Source organism: Bos javanicus, chromosome 1 (assembly GCF_032452875.1).
Source record: "Bos javanicus breed banteng chromosome 1, ARS-OSU_banteng_1.0, whole genome shotgun sequence".
NCBI lineage: Eukaryota > Metazoa > Chordata > Mammalia > Artiodactyla > Bovidae > Bos > Bos javanicus.
The window spans coordinates 95,589,180-95,615,561 of record NC_083868.1 but is presented as its reverse complement, the minus strand read 5'-3'; the positions used below and the strand labels follow the sequence as shown (position 1 = coordinate 95,615,561).

General features: G+C 40.2%; 2 long non-coding RNA genes across 2 annotated transcripts in view; one reads left to right on the top strand and one right to left on the bottom strand.

Annotated features, from left to right (window-relative positions):
* Positions 1-2,596: 2,596 nt before the first annotated feature.
* LOC133247255 (uncharacterized) overlaps positions 2,597-26,382 on the bottom strand; it is a 45,933-nt gene continuing 22,147 nt past the window's right edge. The window contains exon 2 of the long non-coding RNA XR_009736344.1: positions 2,597-3,479. This is a non-coding gene — a long non-coding RNA (uncharacterized LOC133247255). The remainder of the gene's footprint in view (positions 3,480-26,382) is intronic.
* On the top strand, positions 3,437-25,521 carry LOC133247249 (uncharacterized). Its single transcript, XR_009736343.1, has 3 exons — positions 3,437-3,521; positions 24,301-24,392; positions 24,855-25,521. It is a non-coding gene; the product is annotated as an uncharacterized LOC133247249 (long non-coding RNA).

Genomic DNA, 26,382 nt, shown 5'->3' with positions numbered 1-26,382 from the left:
GTAAATTGACTGAAGTTATGTTTCCATTGCACTCAAAGAATGGGATTAGAAACCAAAATTGATATATTAAGTCAGAGAAAAGTGAAGAAAGTTATCTTCTGCATTTCAGGACTAAATTTCATAGCTTCTAACTTGTGATTAAAATTGCAAATTAGATCTGTGAAGAAACAATGAGAAAGCTTGTCATGATTTTTCTGAATCTTTGCTTTTTCATCTTCAAATGGGGGGTAATAAAAACATTTATAACTTGAAATTATGCACATACAGAAATAATAAGATACTATCAAATGACACGACTAATTATGTATTAGTGTTGTGAAATTGCAAATTTTTCTTTCATTTTTATATCCTATGTTTTTGAGGTTTGTTGTTTTTGCTGTTTTAAGAAATAAATATAAAAAAAGAGAAATAGTATAAATGAATGCATATACAAAACAGAAAGTGAAGTCGCTCAGTTGTGTCCGACTCTTCGCGACTCCATGGACTGCAGCCTACCAGGCTCCTCCATCCATGGGATTTCCAGGAAAGAGTACTGGAGTGGGGTGCCATCGCCTTCTCCATGAGGATAGAGACTGTACCTTTTCCCCTGTTTCCCTGGTTCGCAATAACAACATCATTTTGGTGGGGAAAGCAGACCAGTTTTGGCAGCCCTGGTGGGAAAGGTGGATCTTGCATTTACCTAGGTTGGGGGCAGGAGGACCCTCTCTGGAGCGAATGCTAAACAGGTATAGATGAGTGAGACAGGAGGCTCTGGGTTCTCACACCCCTGTGACAACAGGGCAGGCTGGGCTGGGGGCCCTGCCCTTGAGTTTCTGAAGTCCCAGGGCTCTTACTTCCTGAAGTGTGTGTGGGCTGTGACTATTCAGGAACACAGTCTTCCTTCCCAGGCCCAAGGTGGCCAGAAGACCGGCATTTTGGGGAAGGGTGAGGGGGCCTGGCTGGGGAGCTTATGCTCCGCAGCGAATCGTCTGGAAGGCAGGCAGCGTGGCTTTTCCAAAACAGAAACAAACTCACAAATATAGAAAACAAACCAGTGGTTACTGAAGGGGAGAGGGGCAAATCAGGGGTATGTATAAAATAAAGGGCTTCCCTGGTAGCTCAGAAGGTAAAGAATCTGCCTGAAATGTAGGAGATCCCTAGGTCAGGAAGATCCCCTGGAGAAGGGAATGGCAACCCACTCCAGTATTCTTGCCTGGAAAACCCCATGGACAGAGGAGCCTGGCGGGCTACAGTCCATGGGTTCACAAAGAGTCAGACACGACTAACTAACACACACATAAAATAAATAAGCAACAAGGACATATTGTATACTACAGAGAATTATAGCCATTATCTTGCAATAACTTTTAGTGGAATATAATCTATAAAATACTGAATCACTATGCTGTACACCTGAAACTAATAACATTATGAATCAATTGTAATTCAATTAAGAAAAATAAGAGAAAAAGGAGAGAGAGAGAAAAGTAAGGAAAGGAAAAAAAAAAAAAAAAGCTAAGGAAAGAAGGACCTTTAAGAAATACTGTGTAGCTAGAACACAGGGCTAGTGGTAAACGATGAGATGGGAAATGTAGATCTTAAATCTCAGACCAAGACATTTAGATTGTATCTGGTAATCAATGAAGAAACACAGAAGTCTCTTTTAAATAACGGGAGTTTTTAATGGAGAAATAGTGGGAGTAACGGGAGTAATAACATGTCTAAATCTGTTTAAAAACAATACCTTGGTAGTTTTGGGATGGGGTTGTTAGGAACAGAAGCAGAGGAACCAATTCCCAGGCTATTGCAACAATCTAGGTAAAGCATCAAAAGAGCATTGTGCTCAGTCGTGTCCAACTCTTTGAGACCCCATGAGCTGTAGCCCATCAAGCTCCTCTGTCCATGGGATTCTCCAGGCAAGAATACTGGAGTGTGTTGCCATTTCCTCCTCCAAGGGATCTTCCTGACCCAGGGATCAAACCTGAGTCTCCTGTGTCTCCTGCATTGGCAGGTGGATTCTTTACCACTAGCGCCACCTGGGAAGCCCAATCTGGAAAAGATCATGAAGCAAGTCAGGCAATGGGATGAGGAATGGAGTTTGGGGTGAATGAAAGAGCTAATTAGGAGGTGGCAATTTAGAGAACAATTGGTTCTGGGGTTGAAAAAAATCATCTCTGAGAATGACATTGAGATACAGAATCTTCCACCTTATCATGCAGGAGTGGGGTTTGAAAAGGAGGTTGAACAGCTTGGGTGTCATTTTGAGAGTGAACAGAACTGGAGACCACTAAGCAATGCTAGTCAATTAGTGGCTGCAGTTAGCAACTTCAGACCACAGTCACAGGTATGCTGTTCAGAGGCTCTTGGCTTTGTGTTCTCCAAAGCTGCCTGACAGCTGATGGCAAATGCCTGCAACCAGAGCAAAAATAAAGCACTGAAGCTTCCAGATCCTCACTTAGGGGGATACTCCCAGGAAAAGCTGAATCAAGAGTGCCTGCCTCCACTTCCAGGAGAGTCATCTTGCAGTTTCTCTTTCTGTTATACTCTAGTCATGGATCATGGCTGTCCCCAAGAATGGCCACAGAGATCTTTTTTACTTAAGCAGAAAAGAGGCTAGTTTGTTTGAACTCGATTTTATTAAAGTCTTGGGGATTACAAAAAGAAAATACATGGGAGAACATGAAACTCCCAACCTCATAAGACACAGCCCACATTCCTAGATCACACAAGCCCATCTCATCCTTATGAATTAAAAAAAAAAAAAAGTGGGAACCCCCTGCACCTCCATCCTTGATCTCAAACTCCTTCCTCTTGGTAGACGCTATTTCTAACTCCCACGTCTCCAGTGTCACAGCATGCTGGGTGAGTGATATTATTCTGGATTTATAGTTTTGTTATAGTTTATTATAGTTTTGTTCATAGCTAGCTGCCCTCAGTCCCCAGGAATCCTGACCAAAAAAAAAAAAAAAAGGTTGTATCATTTGTACCATACTTAAGTTTTAAAGTAATAAAACAATCCTGACGAATGCTTAAATTTAGAAAAAAAAAATTAAAATTGCTCTTACTTTTAAAAGACCTTCAGAAAATATTACCAAACCTTTCCACATGGGTCCCCAACAAGGACTCTTCTCTCCAGTGTTGTTTGAGCCAATAGAATGGGACTGAGTTTGGCTCAGATGCAAAGAGAAGTTTCTCACTTTGATTACAGCGTAGAGAGATAGGAGCGCTCACCCTAGTGGGTGTGGCTGCTTTACAGAGATCTTCTTGCAGGGATGTTCTCGGGAGAGTTCTTGGGGAGGGGCGCAGCTCTGCTGCTCCTGGATTTCGCTCAGATCGCAGTGCGGGTTGCAGCCTCTCTGCGCATGGCCAGCTGCCGCCATCTTGGATTAAGCTGTCGTTCGCAGCGTCTCTGCACACTGCGCGAGCTGCGTCAGGCGCAGCCATTTTTCAGGAGGAGCTCTGGTCTGAAGTGCCTGTTTGAGGCCACTGCATGGAACACCCTTTGAGCAAGCGAAACTAGATTAATCACAAAGGACAAGAAGGTTAGGCTTTATTTTATTATGCGGATTCTGTTATGATTCCCTCGGAATTATTAATGGTCTTTGCTGGTGACAAAAAATTTTCATGTTTTTGTATAGTCCCTTCTATTTTGCTTTAGTTTTAATTATACTGCATTTGCTTTTTTTGTTATGTTTAGTATAGCATTGTCAAATTTTATATTGTTTTTTATGTACTTTATCTTTTTAAATAATTCTTAAATTACCATAATTACCAATTCTATATTGAGGTTATTATTGCTTCCAATATAAAATGGTTTTTAATTCATTTTTTCTGATTATATAAAAATATACTAATTATAGAAAACTAGGAATATAGAAAAAAAATAATAAAAATGATAAAAATCCCCAGTACATGAAACTGTGATCATAGATGTACAGATTTGATTTCAACTTTTTTCATTTAGCCTTGTAAGGTTAGGTGGCTTAACCGGTTATAAGGGTTTGGCCTTACATGGTTATTCCTCATACAGGAAATGGGTTCTAAGGTTATTGCAAGTCATTTGATCCTGTTTAGGCTCTTGTCTCAGCACAACATCACAGGCTCTCCTTCCCTACGCTGAGGCCAGCTCAAATATGTTTCCAGATAGATCATCTGCCACCCTGTCCTCCCAGTGGTCCGATCCTCCAAGCCACGGCTCTTATTCCCTCATTTTCTTGTCTTCCTTTCTTAGAAGAAACAAGTTTTTGTAGACTTCCACCCTTCTTGTGAGACCAGCAAAGTCTCCAAAACTGTGTCCTCTCCAGGGCTAGTTCTGTGTTGGGATCTTTCCTAGGATCCCCCAGTCTGCAGTTCCCATAGTGCTCAAAGCAAGAATCGGTAGTTTTCTTTACAGCAAAGTTCTGAAGTGTGGAAAACAGACTAACGAATGAAGCTTTGTGTGTGTGTGTGTGTGTGTGTGTGTATATATATATGTTTTTTTTTTTTTTTTTTACATTGCTGAGTGCTTTATAATTGCTTTACTCAGCAAGCCTGGGAAATATGTAAGTAGTCATCAGTTTCACAGATGTGGGAATTAAGGTTCAGAGAGGTTAAATGACTTGCTTTAAATAGTCACAAAATTATATCATTTGACTGTCAAATGAGAACTCTCTTTCCTATCAAAATTACATTCTTCTTAGGGTAAAAATAAATGATACTGTAATAAAGAGAGTACACAAGTTGGCCTAATAAGGGGGTAAGGGGCAAAATAGCAGGGAGAACAAGGTGAAAGGAGAGTGGAAGAGCACAGAGAGACCCAACAAAAGTCACAGATTGTAGGGAAAACAATAATTTGGTACCCTGATGGCTTAAAAATGCTTGTTTGTATATGTGTTTGGGGTGGGGAGTGGGATGGGGGAGGAGTTCCTGATTTGATCCACACATATGCCTATTGGCTCTCCTCCATTCTTGTAAGAACAGGATGAGGTCTTCTTTTCCTTCAGGGACAGTTTCAGTTGTACGTTTGGTGACACAGAGTTTGAACCTCAAATCAGATTAGTGTCAGTGCACACTGCAGCCTGCCTCTTCACCATGCTCTTCAGTACTCCTCCAAACCATGCTGTGGTGCTCTCGCTGCTCTCTGGTGCTTGGCACTGTCTCAAGCTCCTGGACAACTATCTCCCCCAGCCCACACTAAATCATGCATGCTGCCACTGCCTTGCTGGCTTTAGAGGAGGGGGTGGACTGGAAGGCCATGTTTTCCTTTACTGTCTCAACACTCAGTTCCTCATAGTAATACTGAACAGGGCTATGGGGTATAACATGCTCTATTCAAGGTTTCAGGTTGATCAGAGCAAATGTCTCTTTTTGACTGAAGGGACAAGATATAGTGGTACAGTAGAGCCTGCCAATTTTCTATACATTGTCCATCTCCACTTTTTACTCAGTAGCATAATCCTGATTTCGAGGCAGTAATGTGCTCTAACAGAAGGATATATTTTTGGGTTGTAGTTAACTGTGGCCTTATGGCTAAGACGGGCTTCCCAGGTGGTGCCCCGGTAAAGTATCCGCCTGACAATGCAGGAGCCATAAGAGACACGGGTGGATCTCTGGGTCAGAAAGATTCCCCTGGAGTAGGAAATGGCAACCCACTCCAGTATTCTTGCCTGGAAAATTCCATGGACAGAAGAGCCTGGTAGGCTACAGTCCATGGAGTTGCAAGAGTCAGACACAACTGAGCACAGCTCTATTATTTGTTTAATGTCTATCTATCGTATGGCTAAGATAAAGCCATTGAAATCATTGCTGGACTTCTAAATAGGGTCCCTTTGGAAAATAGTAATTATCCCTCTTTCAGTGTCTCCCTTTGTCTTTCATGCTGTCTGGAATGGGGATGCATGCGGCTAGAGCTCCAGCAATTATTATGACCCCCATGTGAAGCCCCAGTGAAACATACAGAGCAACTGAATGCCTAATGATTTCATGATTCACCATATCATCCTATATTCCTACCTCTGGGCTTAACAAAATAAAGGGTTTTCTGGGTCTTACATATGAAATATTTTGTTAACCTTAGGTATTTCAGCTGCTATTAGGGCAAATTTAATTTGGGGGCATATTTTAAGTTTTAATATTTTGAAGTGACTGTTACAGTGACTTTTTTTTTTAACGCCATTGTTAGTTTTTTAAACTGCCAAACCTAATTATAACCTAAACAGAGTAATTTTATGTTCTACTTGTTAAGTAGAAAGTGAAACAATATTTTGGTAAATTATTAAGTATTAGGCTTGTAAAGTGTTCTTATGGAGTAATTCTACTTCTAGGAATAAATCCTAAGGGTTATGTATGTATGTATGTATGAAGCTTTAGGAACAAAGCCATTTACATTATAAGAAGAATAGAAACCACCTAAATAGCAACATAATAAAATGGGTAATAAAATATGATATATTCATTGAATTAAGAAATTTGAGAAAAAAATAACTTTTATTTTAAAAAGTATTTTGTGGTAACAATTTAAACAATATTGAAGTTTATGAAGTAGAGTTATATTCTTCCTCTTCTACATAAGATCCACACCCTTAACCATTTAGTCTAGTGTTTGTCTTTCCAGTTTTTCCTTTGTCTGCTGCTGCTGCTGCTAAGTCGCTTCAGTCGTGTCCGACTCTGCGACCCCATAGATGGCAGCCCACCAGGCTCCCCCATCCCTGGAATTCTCCAGGCAAGAATACTGGAGTGGGTTGCCATTTCCTTCTCCAATGCATGAAAGTGAAAAGTGAAAGTGAAGTCGCTTAGTTGTGTCCGACTCTTAGCGACCCCATGGACTGCAGCCTACCAAGCTCCTCCATCCATGGGATTTTCCAGGCAAGAGTACTGGAGTGGGGTGCCATTGCCTTCTTTCCTTTGTCTATGTAAACAAATACAGATATGCACACACATATAACAAATAAATATTGGATTATAACACATATATAAAATAAAAATTATCAATAACATGGAGAAATACCCATAGTACAATAAAAAGTCTTATAGATAATATAAAATTTGATATACAACAAGATCCCAATTATATTTCAGAAAATGCCCAGCAAAAAGAAAAGACTGGAGTGAAATATATAATAAACAGATGTGAATAAATGAATACATATTGCCAATATTAATAAATGTGGGGTAAGTCACTTCAGTTGTGTCCGACTCTGTGAGACCCTATGGAAGTATAGTTGGCCAGGCTCCTCTGTCCATGGGATTCTCCAGGCAAGAATACTAGAGTGAGTTGCCATCCCCTCCTCTAGGGGACATTCTCAACCCAGGGATCGAACCCATGTCTCTTAATCTCCTCGTTGGCAGACAGGTTCTTTACCACTAGTGCCACCTGGGAAGCCCCTATTAAATACTTTACTATTAATAATACATGTTATTTTCTCCTCAGTTCAGTTCAGTCACTCAGTTGTTTCTGATTCTTTGAGACCCCATGGACTGCGGCATGACATACAGAATTTTTTCCACAATCCCCACAAGGCTAAAAGTGAAAGACATATTACTATATTTCAGAGGAAATAGGGGAGGCTGAGAGCACATATTTGAACCACCTGCCTCCCAGTCCCATCCAAAATGACCTAGAAATTTTTAAAATATGTAAAACCCTAAATCAGTACTGGAAGCTAGGGAAGGAAACCAGACAAATGCCAGAAACTTCAAAGAATTTCTTCTAAATCCTGTGCAGTTGGGACTAGATTAAAGGCCATCCAGGGCCTATCTGCCAGTCACCAATGAGCAGCTTGACCTGGGGAGATGAGGCCCTGGAGGCTGACTGCAGGACCCATCAGTGATTCTTTTGGCTCTTAAAAATTGAATGAGTTTGAAGGTAGCAGGGTAGCAAATAATGGTAAATGTTTCAAGCAGAGAGCCCATGCACAGTGGCAATAATTATATTGTTGGATAGTTTCCCCAAGCTCTGGAGATCTTCACTGCCTCTGTGGAACTGGGTGTGAAGGAGAGGCCTAAGTGGCTCCCTCAAGCAGCAGTCTGTCACTAGCTGTAGTGTTCTTTGCTGATGTACCTGGCTAGAGGTCTTGGCCTGGACAACTGTATCACACACAAGCAGTGAGCTTGGAGAAGGGGGTGGTGTCCACAGAAACCCTAGATACGAATTACACCACCAAGTCTGTCAAATAGCACAGCTCTTTCACAAAATTAAAAAAAAAAGCTTTATAAATTGAAGTTTAGATGGCTTTTCCCCCCAAATTTTGACCTCACCTTCACACAACACATATCAGGGCTTCCCTGATAGCTCAGTTGGTAAAGAATCCACCTGCAACTCAGGAGACCCCAATTCGATTCCTGGGTTGGGAAGATCCCCTGGAGAAGGGATAGGCTACCCACTCCAGTATTCCTGGGATTCCCTTGTGGCTCAGTTGGTAAAGAATCCGCCTGCAGTGTGGGAGACCTGGGTTTGATCCCTGGGTTGGAAAGATCCCCTGGAGAAAGGAAAGGCTACCCACTTCAGTATTCTGGCCTGGAGAATTCCATGAACTGTATAATCCATGGGGTCGCAAAGAGTCAGACACGACTGAGCAACTTTCACTTTCTTTTCACGCAACACATAAGGATTAATGTGAGACAGAGCATTGACTTAAACATGAAAAGTGAACCCATAAAGCTTCTCGAGGAAAACACGACATCTTCATGACTTTTGTTTGAGGAAGTTTCTTAAATAGGATACCAAAACTCTAACCTGAAAATAAAAGATTGAAAATTTGAACTTTATTAAAACAAATAATTTATATTTATTAAAAGATGACATTAAGAGAGAAACAAGGCAAACTTCAGACTGGTAGAAGATATGTGCAATAGATGTTAACTGACAAAAAACTCATATTCAGACTATACAAAGAATAAGATCAAATAAAAGAGTAAAACTGAAAAACAAACTAAAAATGGATAAAATACTTTAACAATCACTTTAGATAAGTTGATAGATCAATAAACAATAAGTGTAAACATTATTAATTAGAGGACAAAGCAAGTAGCTAACAATAAAGTGTTGGCAAAGATGTAGAGCAACTGGAACTCTCATAAATTGTTAGTAGGAATATAAATTGTTAGTAGGAATATAAACTGATTAAAAAAAATTAATTTAGAAAAATGTTTAACAATGTCTACTAAAAACATATATATACCCTATGGCCCAGAATTCCAATTTTAGATGTATACCTTACATAAATAAGTACTTGTATCTATCAAAATACATGTGCAAGGGTGGTCACAGCAAGCAGTTTATTTATGAAGTCAAAAGTGTATATATTTTAGAATATTCACATCCATGCAAAAAATGAAAAGAAAAACTACTGCAATATGCAAAAAAAATGGATTGGTCTGAACATAATGTTAAGCAAAAGAAAACAGACTTAAAAGAGTAGAATGATGGCTGGGTTCATTGAGGAGCAGATGCCAAGATTGAATTAGAAGTGCAGATTTGCTGGGAATAGGAGTGGATGGAGAAAGCCTTCACCCCTGACATATAATGAAGGAAGGGAAGAAAGGGTAGAAAGAGCCTGAGGCAGTAGTGTAGTTCTGGGGAAATCTTGGCCAGCTCAAAGAGGAGCTTCAACACAAAGATTACCCATAGAAGGTTGCCTCACAGCCAGAAATGTTATACCCTTGTACCACCATGTTCAGTCATCAACTCTCACTATCCAGAAAGAGCATGATCTTGACTCAGAAGCTGAGGCACTCACATCTGGAGACTGTCAACTAATTGTACTCCTTGTGACAGGTGCTCTCTTGACGGGAGATCTGAGTAACATACCTCCATGGCTGTCAGAGGGACAGCCGCTCTTGTGTGGAGTCCAAAGTCATCAAATCTAGACTGCAGGTATAGTCAGAAGAGCAGGGGGTTGTGACTCAGAGAGGGCGGGAAGAAGCCTGATGGCTAGTAGAAAGTACTCTAGTTTTAGATCTGCACAGTGTTCTGTAAGTATGTACATTTTTACATATATATTTACATAAGTGTATGATATGTAAGTTATATTTCTGTTAAACAAGGAAGGGAATCCTTCCAAGATTACACATGGCCCTAATCGCTGAAGTTGTTTGATTAAAGAACTAGTCACATGCCTTCTTTTAAGATGTAAGAGGTTCCTAAAAGTGTTTTTAAGAAAGAGTTAAGACTTAAGAAAAAAACAAAAAACCTCCTCACCTGATTTCTGGAGGAGATAACTAAAGAAAACTCATTGTTTAAATATCAGAAAACTCCCATATCAGGTAGGACTAAGTTTGGCTGTGATGGTTACAAAATAATAGTAACTTAAATAAGATAAAATTTGTTTCACTATTACCCAAAAAAAAGTCCAGAGGTAGACAGTCCAGGCCTGATTTGGTGCTACTCAATGGGTGCCTTTTATCTTGCTGTTCTGCCGTTCTTGGCTGATGGTTTTTACCTCCTGTCCAAGAGCTGTAGTCATTTTATCTGTATTCCAGCCACAGGAAAAGATGACGAAGGACACTCTCCCTTGCATTTAGAGACACTTCCCAGAAGTTACACAGAGCACTTCCACCTAACCCCCACACAGAACTTAGTTTTATGAGCACACCCAGCTACAAAGGAGTCTGGGATGTGTAGGTTTTATTTCAGGTGCCAGGAAACCAGCCAAAAAACAAGAGTTCTACTATCATACTAGGGACAAAGGGAAAATAGATATTGGGGAACAACTAGCCTATTGTACTGTAACCCCACAAAGAATTTGTAGTATAAAGGAAAGAAAACACTGCATGCAAAAGGTAGAGAAAAGGCAGACATAGTTTTATATATATACATATATATATATAAATTTATAGTTTAGGAATAGAAATTTTTAGATGCATCTGTACAATGATGCTAATTTAAAAAATATACATATATTTGGAAATAAAATATAAACTGAACAGAGTTGAGGAGGGAGTTAGTTGACAGATAGAGCATTTTAAAGGTAATTACTCTACTGTGAGATTTTGTACTTGATTAGAAACAGTGGGGAGCAGAACTGATAATGTAGAAAATGAATCATTAATACAGTTGATAAACTTGATGAATTTTCCCCTAGTGAATAAGATAGGGAAAACAGATAAGGAAGGTGGGCATTTGGAGAGATAAGAGATGTGATACATGAACAGTGAAGAGTCATTGTGTGGATCACGGAGCTTTTCTGAACAAATAGAAGAGGAACAACATTTAAGACCACAACAAAGGAAACGTTTATAAGCTGAAGGTAAATTTTAACCTGCAGATCAGCATAATTTCTTAAGTACCAGGAAAATAAATAAAATGAATAGAAATCTACATCTAGACATAACCTGATCAAAGTCTGAATTTCAAAGTAAAATAGAGGTGAAATCCAGGCAGAAAAAATATTTTCCCACAAAGGAAGGAAAATAATTATTTCTCTGATATATATTCGAAAGCTAAATATTATCTTTGGAGTGAAAAGGGTAAGAGGGCAGAAAGAACAAATAACCTTGGTAATTTATCAGGATTGAGATGTGGAGGTTCTATACTTGTATTAAAAAGAATGACACTCCCTTTCTTGATAGAATCATTGTATTTTAAATTTCTAAGTAAAACTTAGAAGATGGGGATATGTGAGCACTTGCTAGAAAATCCACATGCTTTCTGCGACCTATTATACAGCTGATTACACCTAAAAGGCAAGAATGAAAGACTGGATAATAAGTGACCCTCTTCAGTTCAGTTCAGTCGCTCAGTCGTGTCTGACTCTTTACATGAATCGCAGCACGCCAGGCCTCCCTTGTCCATCGCCAACTCCCGGAATTCACCCAGACTCACGTCCATCGGGCTGGTGATGCCATCCAGCCATCTCATCCTCTGTTGTCCCCTTCTCCTCCTGCCCCCCAATCCCTCCCAGCATCAGAGTCTTTTCCAATGAGTCAATTCTTCGCATGAGGTGGCCAAAGTATTGGAGTTTCAGCTTTAGCATCAATCCTTCCAAAGAACACCCAGGACTGATCTCCTTTAGAGTGGACTGACACCACTAAAACCGTTTAACTTAAAGAGGTTTCATCAAACCAAGTCAGAACAGTGAAAGCACCATCTTTTCATATGGATGCCACAGGTGTACAGGAATACACACTAATTTCTGAGCCAATCTCTCTCACCTTTTGTTTAATTATAAAGTACTGAACAAGATAGAACTTCATTTAGACCAGGAGTCTATCATAGTGTTCATGAGCCTTCATGCAGGGATCACAGAGACTGGAAGAGTTGGTCTGTGAAGTAGCATGCAAATTTTATGATGTGGCCATTTTTCTGGGACTAGGAGTCAACTTGCACAAGTTCTTAAAAGAGTCTGTGACTCCCCAAAAGACCCAGAACCAGTACCAACTGTAGACTTTATTCAGGGAGACTACTTCAATGGGGTTTTGAGGTGGAGGAAAGAGATAGGGTTGAAGTCTGAATACAATAAGTAAAAGTGGGGATTTATGGTCAAAAGAGCAGGATGGAGGTCAGTGGATGGACTAAAACAACTAAGAAGGAACATCAGGGGTAAAGGGGTATTCTGGCTGCATGGACCTAACAGGAGTCGCTGAGCACCGGTCAGGATCATCCGTTACCACCAGGGAGGTGATGGAGAACGAGGAGCCCTGTCAGATATGGAGCAGGATTAGATGTGGAAGGGGCGGGGAGAGTTCTTGCCAAACTGACTTAGCCAGGTTTTTGCTAACAGTGGTTCAGGCAGATTGTATAGAAATGAAAAATACTCCATTGTGTATATGTACCATAGCTTTCTTATCCATTCATCTGCTGATGGACATCTAGGTTGCTTCCATGTCCTGGCTATTATAAACAGTGCTGCAATGAACATTGGGGTACACGTGTCTCTTTCCCTTCTGGTTTCCTCAGTGTGTATGCCCAGCAGTGGGATAGCTGGATCATAAGGCAGTTCTGTTTCCAGTTTTTTAAGGACTCTCCACACTGTTCTCCATAGTGGCTGTACTAGTTTGCATTCCCACCAACAGTGTAAGAGGGTTCCCTTTTCTCCACACCCTCTCCAGCATTTATTATTTGTAGACTTTTGGATCGCAGCCATTCTGATTGGTGTGAAATGGTGCCTCATAGTGGTTTTGATTTGCATTTCTCTGATAATGAGTGATGTTGAGCATCTTTTCATGTGTTTGATGAGGTGGATGAAACTGGAGCCTATTATACAGAGTGAAGTAAGCCAGAAGGAAAAACATAAATACAGTATACTAACGCATATGTATGAAATTTAGAAAGATGGTAACAATAACCCAGTGTACGAGACAGCAAAAGAGACACTGATGTATAGAACAGTCTTATGGACTCTGTGGGAGAGGGAGAGGGTGGGAAGATTTGGGAGAATGACATTGAAACATGTAAAATATCATGTAAGAAACGAGTTGCCAGTCCAGGTTCAATACACGATATTGGATGCTTGGGCTAGTGCACTGGGACGACCCAGAGGGATGGTATGGGGAGGGAGGAGGGAGGAGGGTTCAGGATGGGGAACACATGTATACCTGTGGTGGATTCATTTTGATATTTGGCAAAACTAATACAATTATGTAAAGTTTAAAAATAAAATAAAATTTAAAAAAAATCAAAAAAAAAAGAAAAATAAAACCACAGAATTACAAATATTGTTAAAGGCAATAGATGGCAAGTCAAATACCAAAGAGAAATATGAAATATGTACTGACATCATAAGGACCCAGCGATAAAATGAGAGAAAATAAGGAAAATATAAGGGAGAGATGCAGGAAATCTAGTCAACATGTCCTAAGAATACAAAAAGGAGAAAATAGAATGAATGTGTTGGAAGCAATAATCAAAGGAATAATAGGGGGAAATTGCTGAGTTTGTAGAACTGAAGTTTATGAGGCAGTAAAGAAGAGGCATAGTCACCTTGATATATCATGTTGAATGTTACAAGATTTAAGGAGGAGAGAACCTGTACAAGCATCCAGGCAAGAAAAAAATAGCTTATTTCTTAAGCAGTGGTTCTCAACAACAGCTATGTATTAAAGTCATGGGTGAGCCTTTAAAAAATACCAGTGTTTGGGCTTCATCTTTAAGCAGTCTGATTTAATTATTCTGGAAGGAGCTTTGGCATTGATATTTTAAAAATCTCACCCAGTGATTTGAATGTGCAGCTAGGGTTGAGAACCACTGCCCCAAGGGAAGGGAAATCATTGACTTTTCCCCTGGAGAACCAAAGACCATCAGTAAATGAAGACTGGCTCCCAAGGTTGGAAGGAAAAGAATGTTGTACTTGGTCAAGAGGTCATTTGTAGGAAAGACTAATACTCTCCTACAAGCCAGTTTTCTGAAGGTACTATACTCACAGTTTAGAGATACAAACCAATCAACCTAAGAATAGAGAAAGATAAACAGAATGAAAGCGCCACAATAAAAAAAGATGATAGAAAGCAAACTCTTTAAACCTAGATTAACATCTTAAAAACTGTCATCAATATATTTATTGTACAAGACAAATTTCAAAAGTCTTCAAAGTTGATAATGTGAAATAGCAACAATAATTTAGATCTAAATTCCAGATTACATCAATCAAAATTGTGAAGTGGGGAGAGAATAAGGAAAGTAAAAGCCTAACAGGTTTTTCATTTAACACAGATGGTAATTAATAGCTATATTCTTAACCTTGATAAACAGAGATAAAAATATTTAAAATTTTAATAACAAAAAGGTAATCACTAATGGAAAAAAATATAATTGAACTTTCCAAACGATAGAGAAATGAGCTAAGAAAACATAGTTGGTGAAAAATATAAAAGGATATAAAAACTACCGTGCCATATTAACCCCTTTTTACTATATTATATATAACATGTATAGGAAAATACAAAAAATTGTAACAGTGGTCATCTTCAGCAGATTGAGGTGATGGGGCTCGTGGTTTGTTTTCTTAGTAAAGTGTCTCAACTCTTCTAAATATTTTATAATTAGAACACTTTTTATGTAATTAAAAAAACTTTAAATATCCACTTTTTTATTGCCTATGCCCTTATATAATGCTTATTTACTATAAAGAATTAAAGTTAAGTTTCTTAATGTGTTAAGTTTAACAATTATAGGATTTAAAAAATCTGATTTCCACATATTATTAAAGACTAAATGCCTATGAACACTATAAAGGTGCTTCTATTAACATTTCTTATTAAGTCACTTTCTGGAAGTAACATGTTTGTGTAAAATCTTGCCAAAAACAAGAATATTAAAATGTGTTCTGCATTAGGAACAAATCCACGTCATAAGTATATTAGAAGTTAACAAGATTTAAAAGCAAAAAACATGAAACCAGAAGAACCTGGGAAAATGTGCTTGTAACTATAAATTCTGTAATTAATTTGCTTTACAAGTTTTTTGGAGATGCTAGGTCACCAGTTGACATCTTGGATTTGCTTTTTATTCAGTCAGAACATGTAAAAGAATATATTACTTGTGGCCAGATTGTAGTCTAAATATATTTTCCAACCAAATGTCCAGTTTTGATAGAAAGAAAACTATATAGTCATGTTGTTCTTTAATTCCAATTCAGGCATTCCTTACTTCTGCCCCAGCAGAGATCTCAGGATTTTATTTAATTCATGTTTCCCCAGGCTTCCACAGCTTGAGGACAGTAATAGAGTCACATTAAAGATCAAATCTAAATTCCATGGGCTCCTACCTTACCTTCCAGGGGATATTTCTGCAGGACGTCAGCTTCCTGCACTTCTCAAGCACTTACAAACGTCCCTGGGTGTGTTCTGTGTGGTCTGCCTCTGCTAGTTGCATTTCCTACTGTGCCACCGCCTGCTAGACAACCATTGCAAGCCACCATATCTGAAGTCCTACTGTATTTTGCAATAGTGAAGGCAATAAAGATCTTTGAGTCAAAGGTTTAAAGCTTCAGAGCGTTGTGTCGAGAAGCAGACAAGAAAGTTTCATCGCTCTTACCACTGTGCAGCCAGCTAGCTTGGCTCTTGCCTCAGCACTGTGTTTGTAAGTAAAGCTGTTCTTGGTTTTTATTTCTGATAGCCCTACTTTTTCTCTATGGGACTCAGCCCAGCAGGGCTTAAATCTAAGTGACAACTGCTTTGCTACTCAAAATCATCCCTCCCCTCCTTTGCCTAGTTTCTTCTTCTCTTATGGTTAGGTCTCTCCACAGGATGTTTCTTAATCCACATTCAAGTAGGTTTCTGGTGGGTTCTTTCCATAAGTTGGTCAGACGTGTCCATGAAGACTCAAGATGGGACTTGCACTGCACTCATACTCTGAAGAGGCCAAATACTCTATACAAAAAAATGGTGTTGCTTGAAGTTTGTTCTAATCAATTTGCTATGAACTGGTCTTTTTAAAAGAGCACATTATTAAAACACTGATTCAGTCATTATCAGTCATAAGAGATTAAGTGGAATAGGCTAAGGTGGTTGATATCATAGATCTGTTTTACACTAGAGTAATTCAGGAGAAATTCCTGTTAAGAAACAAGGAGAAAAAGTTATTATTGAAGAACAAGTTTGAAAACTGTTCCAGAAATGTGCTCAGTGGGAGAAAATTTTTTTAAATAAAAATAACAGAATAAAGGATAAGTAGATTTCTTCTAGAAAAGTTTTGCATCAGAAGGAGGATTCCACCAGGAAATAAAAGCATTTACTATCAAGGAACTTAAGGAATAAGCAAGCCACAAATATTCAAGATTTTGTGAGGCTGAAGGATGGGAATAGGGAGATCCTGTGCATCTGTATATAGTAGTGAGTGATGAAGCAATATTAACACGTTAATATGGAAAGATCACAGGATTTTGGCTAATTAGAAGACAGTTGGAAAAAGATGTGGTTAAGAGAGAAGAGACACTTTTTTTGACCATGCCATGCTTCATATGGGATCTTAGTTCCCCGACCAGAGACCAGACCTGTTTCCCCCCGCTTTTGGAACAGAGAGTCTTAACCATTGGTCTGCCAGGGAAATCCCTAGTAATTTTTAAAAATACACATATTTCACAGTGCCTTCTTTGTTTAAGCTGTTTGGAAGCCAAGGGCTTCCCTCATCCTTTCCAGGGAGTTTTTGTTTGTTTTTCTGCGTTGGTACTGCATTTATTTATATTGATAAGAAGAACTACCTAACTAGCCAGGTTACTAAATGCATGTTAACCCTAGTATGACTTCATCCCCTGCTGTGCTAGTCTTGCAATATGGCACCAGGGAGCAATTTTCTCCAAAATGGCAACCAACAAGGGAATAGATTCCAGGAAGGAAACCTCAAACAACTCCCAAGAATGGTGACAAGAATATTTTATGTAGCTGCAATGAGATATCACCTCAGACCTATTAGAATGGCTATTATCAAAAAGATTAGAGATAACAAATGTTGGTGAGGATATGGAGAAAAAGGAAATATGACACATGGTTGCTGGGAATGTAAGTTAGTCCAGCCACAGTGGAGAACAGTATGGACATTTCTCAAAAAATTAAAAATAGAACTTCCAAATGATGCAGCAATCCCACTCCTGGGTACATATCCAAAAGATACAAAATCATTATCTCAAAAAGGTATCTGCACCTCCTCCCCACTGTGTTCATTGCCACGTTATTTAAATAGCTAAGGCATGGAAATAGCCTTGTTCATCAATGGATGAATGGATAAAGAAAATGTGGTGTGAAAAAGAATATATACAATAAATATTATTGTATCTGTATAGAATAATATTGTATATATTTCACCCTATTTATTTGCTTCGAATAGTATTGTGTTAAAGAAAATATACAATAAATATTATTCAGTCATTAAAAAAAGAAGGAAATCCTGCCATTTGTAACAACTGAATGAAATTTGAGGGCATTTGAGGCTAAGTAAAATGTCAGACAGAGAAAGACAAATACTCTATGATCTCATATGTGTGGAATCTAAAAAAGCCAAATGCAAACAGAGCGAAGAATGGTTTGTTAGGGGATGGCAGCTGGGGGAAATGGGGAGATATTGGCCAAAGTGTACAAACATGCAATTAGAAGATGAAAAAGTTCGAGGTTCTAATGTACAGCATGGGGATTACAGTTAACACTAATGTGTTGTTTGCTTGAAAGTTGCTAAGAGGGTGGATCTTAAATGTTCTCACCACACACACACAAGGTAACTACATAAAGTGATGGATAAGTGAACTAATTTTATTGTGGTAATCATTTCACAGTGCATCAAATCATCACTTTGTCCACTTTAAATTTATACCGTGTTGTATGTCAGTTATATCTCAATAAAGTTGATGGGGGTAGGTGAAGAATATTTTATTATAGTTCCTAGGATAAAAGTTCTTATAATAAAAAGATAAGACCTTTTCAGTTTTTCAAGTGAAATACCAAAGAACATCTAATTTTAAAATCATATTTACTCATTCAAATACTTACTAACACCTGTTAGTTTCTGGGCACAAGTCTAGACCTGGTGAATATAGTAAGGTATGAGATACTGCCCAGGGTCTCAGAGAGGTTATAGTCAACTGGGGACTTAGGATGTAATCCAGGAATAGTGGTTTCTTTCCTTCCTCCAGCACTCCAGGCTCAGTGTTTCCTTGGACTTCCTTGGACTTCATGCATCCCCAGTACTGTGCATAGTTTTCCTCTCATCATGCTTCTGGACTTCATTCAAATATTACCTCCCTCAGAGGGGTCTTCCCTGATACTCACCTGCTCACATACCAGAACATTATATAATCAATATTTCACCCTATTTATTCCCTTCAAAAATTGTTCACGTATTTATTATTTTTCTTCTTCTACTAGAATGTAAGCTCTATGAGAGTAGGATTATTTCTTGGCTTTGTTATATGTACATGTCTGTCTAGCATCAAGAAGACTGTCTGGTAAGGGCACAGCACTGGATAAGAGAATGAATGAATGGAAGCTAGATGAATGAACTCAGTAGTTAGCTTATGTCAGTCCTGGAGTGTGAAGTCAAGTGGGCCTTAGGAAGCAATACTACCAGAAAAGCTAGTGAAGGTGATGGAATTCTAGCTGAGCTATTTCAAATCCTAAAAGATGATGCTATTAAAGTGCTGCACACAAAACATACCAACAAATTTGGAAAACTCAGCAGTGGCCACAGGACTGGAAGAGGTCAGTTTTCATTCCAATTCCAAAGAAGGGCAATGCCAAAGAATGCTCAAACTACTGCACAGTTGTACTCATTTTACATTCTAGCAAGGTAATGCTCCAAGTACTTCAAGCTAGGCTTCAATAGTATGTAAACCAAGAACTTCCAGATGTACAAGCTGGATTTAGAAAAGGCAGAGGAATCAGAGATCAAATTGCCAACATCTGTTGGATCATAGAAAAAGCAAGTGAATTACAGGAAAACATCTACTTTTGCTTCATTGACTATGCTAAAACCTTTGACTGTGTGGATCACAACAAACTGTGGAAAATTCTTTAAGAGTTGGGAATACCAGACCATCTTACTTGCCTCCTGAGAAATCTGTATGCAGGTCAAGAAGCAACAGTTAGAACCGGACATGGAACAATGGACTGGTTCCAAATTGTGAAATAAGTATGTCCAGGGTGTGTACCGTCACCCTGCTTATTTAACTTATATGCAGAGTATATCATGCGAAATGTCAGGCTGGATAAAGCAAAAGCTGGAATCAAGAGTGCCAGGAGAAATATCAAATAACCTCAGACATGCAGATGACACCACCCTTATGCCAGAAAGGGAAGAACTAAAGAGCATCTTGATGAAGGTGAAAGAGGAGAGTGAAAAAAACTGGTTTAAAGTTCAACATTCAGAAAACTAGGATCATGACATCCAGGTCCATAACTTCATGGGAAATAGATGGCTAAACAATGGAAACAGTGACAGACTTTATTTTCTTGGGCTGCAAAATCACTGTGGACAGTGACTGCAACCATGAAATTAAAAGACGCTTGCTCCTTGGAAGAAAAGCTATGACCAACTTAGATAACATATTAAAAAGCAGAGATCACTTTGCCAACAAAGGTGTGTATAGTCAAAGCTATGGTTTTTCCAGTAGTCATGTATGGATGTGAGAGTTGTACCATAAAGAAGGCTGAGTTCCAAAGAATTAATACTTTTGAACTGTGGTGCTGGAGAAGACTCCTTGAGAGTCCCTTAGACAGCAAGGAGATCAATCAGACAATCCTAAAGGAAATCAACTCTGAATATTCGTTGGAAGGACTGCTGCTGAATCTGGAGCTCTAATACTTCAGCCACCTGATACAGAGCCAACTCATTGGAAAATATCTTGCTCCTGGGAAAGATTGAGGGCAGGAGAAGAGGGGTGACAGAGGATGAGACGTTTAGATCGCATTATCGACTTAATGGACATGAGTCTAAGCAAATTCAAGCAGATAGTTAAGGACAGGGAAGCCTGTTGTGCTGCCTTTTATGGGGTCTCAAAGAGTTGGACACAACTGAGAGACTGAACAACAACAACAATTCAATATGATGATTACTATGGTGAAGGAAAGATCTGGGTACCTGCTTGCATCTAACAAATGAGGGGATAAACCATCTTTGGAAGAGACAGGGATTACTTCCTAGAGCACATGGAAACATGGATTTGAGAGAGGGGTCTGATCTGCAACATCATGTAGATTAGATGTCTAAATATAAAAGGAAGTGAAGAGTGGGAGGAAAAGATGAAGAAGGAGAAATGGGCAGAATGCAGATATCTACCCTTAAAGAACTAGTGAGCCCCATTCAGCCTTTGTCCTGAGGGAGGTAGGAAGCAGATAGACCCTGAACAATGGCAGGTGGTAGGGAAAGGTCTTCCTTGTAGAATGTTCAACCTGAAGCACTGTGGAGAATGGGATGGAACGAACCAGGAAGCCAGGTGATGCAGTAATTCAGGCAAGAAATCATGAGGAGCTGAACTAAAACCAGGGTTATGGAAACAGAGCAGAGGGAAAGATCTGGTCCAGGGAGACCATTAGGAGGTAAAACAACAGCAGAGGGAGGAGTCAAGTTCAATTCCTCAGGTAGCTATACTTCCTCAGCTGAGTTCTCCATTTTCTAGAAAACAGTCCCAAGGACTGCAGCCACATTCTTTGGAGGCTATGCTAAGGCTAGGGACACATCTTCCAGATCAAACTTACAGCCATGTGGTCTGGGAGAGCCTTAGGGGTCTACCATTACTGCAGGAGCTAAAAAACATGGACCAGGTCTCTTTGTTTTGGCCTGCAGTTAACTTTAGCCCAGGCCACTTATATTCTAATATACATTGCAGGTAAGGATTTCTATTTCCTTCCAATCAAAAGCATCTATCTCCTTGTTAATCAAAATTCCTTTTAGATATCTATTCACTTCTGCACTTTTCCTAGAAATATTTGGTGAAGGCCTACAGCATATTAAAAACCAGAGATATTACTTTACCAACAAAGGTATGTCTAGTCAAAGCTATGGTTTTTCCAGTAGTCATGTATGGATGTAAGAATTGGACCATAAAGAAAGTTGAGCACTGAAGAATTGATGCTTTTGAACTGTAGTGTTGGAGAAGACTCTTGAGAGTCCCCTGGATGGCAAGGAGATGAAACCAGTCAATCCTAAAGGAAATCAGTCCTGAATATTCATTGGAGGGACTGATGCTGAAGCTGAAGATCCAATACTTTGGCCACCTGATGCGAAGAACTGACTCATTGGAAAAGACCCTGATGCTGGGAAAGATTGAAGGCAGGAGGGGAAGGGGAGGACAGAAGATGAGATGGTTGGATAGCATCACCGACTCAATGGATATCAGTTTAAGTAAGTTCCAGGAGTTGGTGATGGACAGGGGGGCCTGGCATGCTGCAGTCCATGGGCTTGTAAAGAGTCGGACACGACTGAGAGACTGAACTGAACTGAACAGTGTGCTATGCTCTGGGAACAAATTCTCTGCCCTCAATTAATCTAATTTAGTGAAAGATACAAACAAACCAACCCCCCCCCCACACACACACACAAATCGAAGTACACTGTGGTAAGTACTGTGAAAGAAGTACTCACACAAAAATCACAAAGCAGAGACCCTTAAGTGAAAGATGAATTAGGAGTGGGTGTCTTAAATCAGTTAGAGGTAAAAATGGTTTCTCAAAAAGAAAAACAACCTCTAACAAAAAATAAATTCCCATTAAAAAATAATAGCTCAGGTATAAATAAAAATGCATCAAAAACATGCATAGTTAATAAGTGATACTTTGAGTGCATGAAATGTGCCAGGAGCTATGGATCTTGTATTTTTTCCCCTCAGTTCATCCTCATACCAAACTTATGAGGTAGTAATACTTCCCTTATTTTACAGATGAAAAAGCTGAGGTTCAAAAAGGTTCAATATCGATAGTTGGCCCCAGGTCACACGGGAGCAGTAGAGCTAGGAGTCACACCTTGGCGGTCTGAGTGCAGAGTTTCTAATTGGGATGTAGCCCTGCCCTCCGAAGTTAGGGCCATTTCTCGACTGATGAGAATGGTGTTTAAGAGGTTTGTCCACTGTTCCACATCACAGGTTGGGAATTCAACCCAGTTGGCTGAGCTCCAGTGTTTCTTCTCTTTTACACAGCCCTATCTTCAGGCTGAATGTATACTCTTTACTGAGAAAAAGAATGAGAAAATACACTGGTAAAAAGAAACAGAAAGCTGTCTTCATTTTGTTCTCATATCAGTTCTCTAAGGGATGAGCCAAGCCTTGCCTCCTGCCTAAATGCCCTTGTTCCACAGGGGACTCTGTCAGAGGTTATAAAGTCTGAGGCAGTTAAAAGAGGGCTGGTGGGGCTAACTTAACCCCACCTATCACCTACCTCATTGCCCAGAGTACTGAGAAAGCTGTCAGCCCTTGACCGGCAGTCATTCTCAATGAACGTTTGCCTGTAACTGCTATTATTGTGTGGACAAATTAAAAACCTTTTTTTTCTTCAAAAACTAGACATGTGCAATTATTACATTGTTTATGACAAACTGGAAGGTTGGCCAAAATTTATGTTGAGATTCTTCAGTATTTGTACCCCAGCATCCCAAAGGCTGGTTAATCGTGGTGATAGAGGTCCTATTACCATTGATAGTCACATCTCCAGTTCCCTCCTGTATAACTGTGAGATCTGGTCTCTTCCTCACCTAAAGGGGGCCCCAAGTTATTCTGGTGGGCCCCAAGTTATATGGGGTGTCTTGCATAGTTTGCTGAAGTCCTTTCCCACTCAGACCTCTAGAATTCAGAGCCGTTACTTCTGCTCTCCTGGGTGAAAGCTGCTTTCGTGCCCCTTATTGCTGTTTCCCTCCAAGGCACAAGTGAGCTGGACTCCCTCTAAGCCTCCTTCTGCAAAAAGTCTGTTCTTTTCCATCAAAATTAGGAGTGATATTTCCCACACCTCTCCCTTACACCTTTCCAGCTGGGCCCTGAAGGAGCATTGCTGCGGCATGAGTTTCAGGAAGTCATTTGTGAAAAGAATGCTTTCAGCGTCTGTCCCCAATACTTTTCTCCATGAACCTTAGACTGCAAAGAGATCCTAGGATTCCTCCCCTATTCTCCCTGTCCCCCTCTCCCTCCAAGGAACCTGCACTGAGGAGACTTTTGCTCTCATGCTCACCGACTAGTCCAAAGTGGGGCATTACTCAAATTGGGAACCTAGCCCAAGTTCCCACTTGGGCTGGTTCACACTATTCAAGCTAAATGCTACCTTCTGTAATGAACATGGTCATATAGAAATTGTTGAGAAGATACTGAATTATCTCTAGTAGGAGTAAGGCCATCGTGAGATGAGAAAATAAAATACATGTATGTAGTGTGTACGGAGAAGGCAATGGCACCCCACTCTGGTGCTCTTGCCTGGAAAAGCCCAAGGATGGAGGAGCCTGGTGGGCTGCAGTCCATGGGGTCGCTAAGAGTCGGACATTACTGAGCGACTTCACTTTCACTTTTCACTTTCAAGCATTGGAGAAGGAAATGGCAACCCACTCCAGTGTTCTTGCCTGGAGAATCCCAGGGACAGGGGAGCCTGGTGGCTGCTGTCTATGGGGTCACACAGAGTCAGACACGACTGAAGTGACTTAGCAGCAGTAGCAGTGTGTGTGTATAAATATGCATGCTCAGTCTCTCAGTCATATTCAACCCTGTAACCTGCTCTGCTCCTCTGTCCATGGACTTTTCCAGGTAAGAATACTGGATTGGGTAGCCTTTCCGTTCTTGAGGGGAATCTTCCCAACCCAGGAATCGAACCCATATCTCCTGCATTGACAGGCAGATTCCTTACCTCTGCACTACCTGGGCAGCCCAGTTTACGCTAAGCATGTATAAATATACATATACATAAAATCTCACTTGCAAACTTGCTGAAGAATTGCTCTTTCTCATTCAGGAAATGAACTCCAAGAAAGAAGCTTTCTCTTGCCTTGTTGGAGCCTTTGGGAAGCATAAGTAGACTGATGCAGAGAGGATAACATGGTCCAGGTAGTCACAGAACCTGCAGGGTTGATGGTGGGACCCCCCCCAATAGGCAGAACAGGAGGGCCACAAGTTCATCAATTACCCTGTAACTTGAGTAAGTCACTGAATCTCTGAGCCTTATATTTGTTTTTATGCTAAAATGGGGATAATTTTACAGTCCTGACAGGGTTGTTTGGGTTCAACATAGTTATCTATGTTTTGTAAACTGCAAGTGTCAAAAATATTAGTTGTTACAATATTGCTTGAAAGGAAGAACTAGAACAAATGTTTAGATGGAGGCAAGGGTATCTCTTGTACGTGATGAGGAGAGTTGTCTCTAAAGATTATGGGGGTTGCAAGCCTTAGAAAGGTACCTCAGGAAAGAGGAAAAAGTCTGGGCAGAGAAGTCTGAAAGAGTTGAACGGGGTCAAAGAGACTGTCTGTCTAGACACATTTTCTGAAGAGTCCTAATGTTCTTATTAACAGTCCATGGGCATCTCCAGCTTGATCTGAGCAGCAGTTCTTGTTGATACACCGGGCAGAGCTGAGGCCAGGAGCCTTGTAAGCCGAAATATGAACCAGAAGCATAAGTCAGTGCCACTCATACTTTGGGCCTGAGATTGCATGGGGTGTGTGTGTAGGTATGTGTGTGCTTGTCTCACAGGTGCAGGCTTCAACCGCAAGTCCAAGCTGCACAAAACTGACAACACGAGGCTCTGCAGTCACCTTTCATTGCTGAGCTCTTATTTGTACTGCCAGGGAAATACCAAAAATTTCCTTTTGCAAGGGCCAGTGTGAACCTGGCAGGATACCCATGACTGAGGAGATGGTCATGAAGTCTGGTAATGAAAACAAATTTTTAAAATTATGTAAGGTAGAAACTAAATATTCAAGGTAGCAGGTTTCATTCATTATAGGAATGTTTCTTTAAGATGAAACAATAAACGCTTCTGCTGAGGTTTCTGGTTGAAGCGCCAGGCCTCACCCAGGAAAGGATTTAAGAGTATGTGTGTGTGTGTGTGTTAGTCACTCAGTCCTGTCTGAGTCTTTGAGACCCCATGGACTGAAGCCTGCCTGGCTCCTGTATCCATGGGAAGAATACTGAAGTGGGTTGCCGTGCCCTCCTCCAGGAGATCTTCCCGACCCAGGGATTGAACCCATGTCTCTTGTGTCTCCTGCATTGGCAGGCGGGTTCTTCACCACTAGCGCCACCTGGAATTCCTTGGTGGCTCAGATGGTAAAGAATCTGCAAGGCAGGAACCCAGGTTTAATCCCTGGGTCAGGAATATCCTCTGGAGAAGGGAATGGCAACCCGCTCCAGTGTTCTTGCCTGGAGAATTACACGGACAGAAGAGCCTGGTGGGCTACAGTTCATGGGGTTGCAAAGAGTTGAACAGGACTAAAGAAACTAGAAAGAGAGTGCGCCACATGGAAAGCCCTTTTAAGAGTATAAAGTATGTTAATTGTATTGGTTTCAAAGAGGGCAGAGGGATTGCCACACTCTCAGACTCCAGGTACATCTGACTGCAAGGCAGCAGTTGACATCTGGAAACCCCCATATGAGAATTGGTTTTGCCCCCAGAATGAGGGACACCATCTTGACAGTCTTGAATTCCTTTGTGGATGGTGTAACTAAGGAATTCCAGGTGAGCTTCTTCTCACAGTTGGAAAACAGGCAAGGCAGAGAAAGAACTATATAATCTCCATCCTTCCTTTCCTGCCACACCTGGAGGACAATTTACTTTCTGTTGTGGAAAAATATTTCACATCCGCCTTAAGAAGTGGGAATAAGGAAGAGTGGTTAGCGGCAGTGAAGAGTGCTCCTGCTTCAACATCACCCTTTGTCATTTGGTCCCTGTGTGTGGAGCAAAACCTCAGGTTTTAATACCAAAAAAAAAAGTCTTGAGTGAAACCCTACAGTACCTAACTTCCCACCCCTGCTCCCAGGTTAGTTTACATTCTAAGGAAAGTCAGGGTGTTTTGTAACATCCTGTTTTGTATAGTAGTAGTAGTG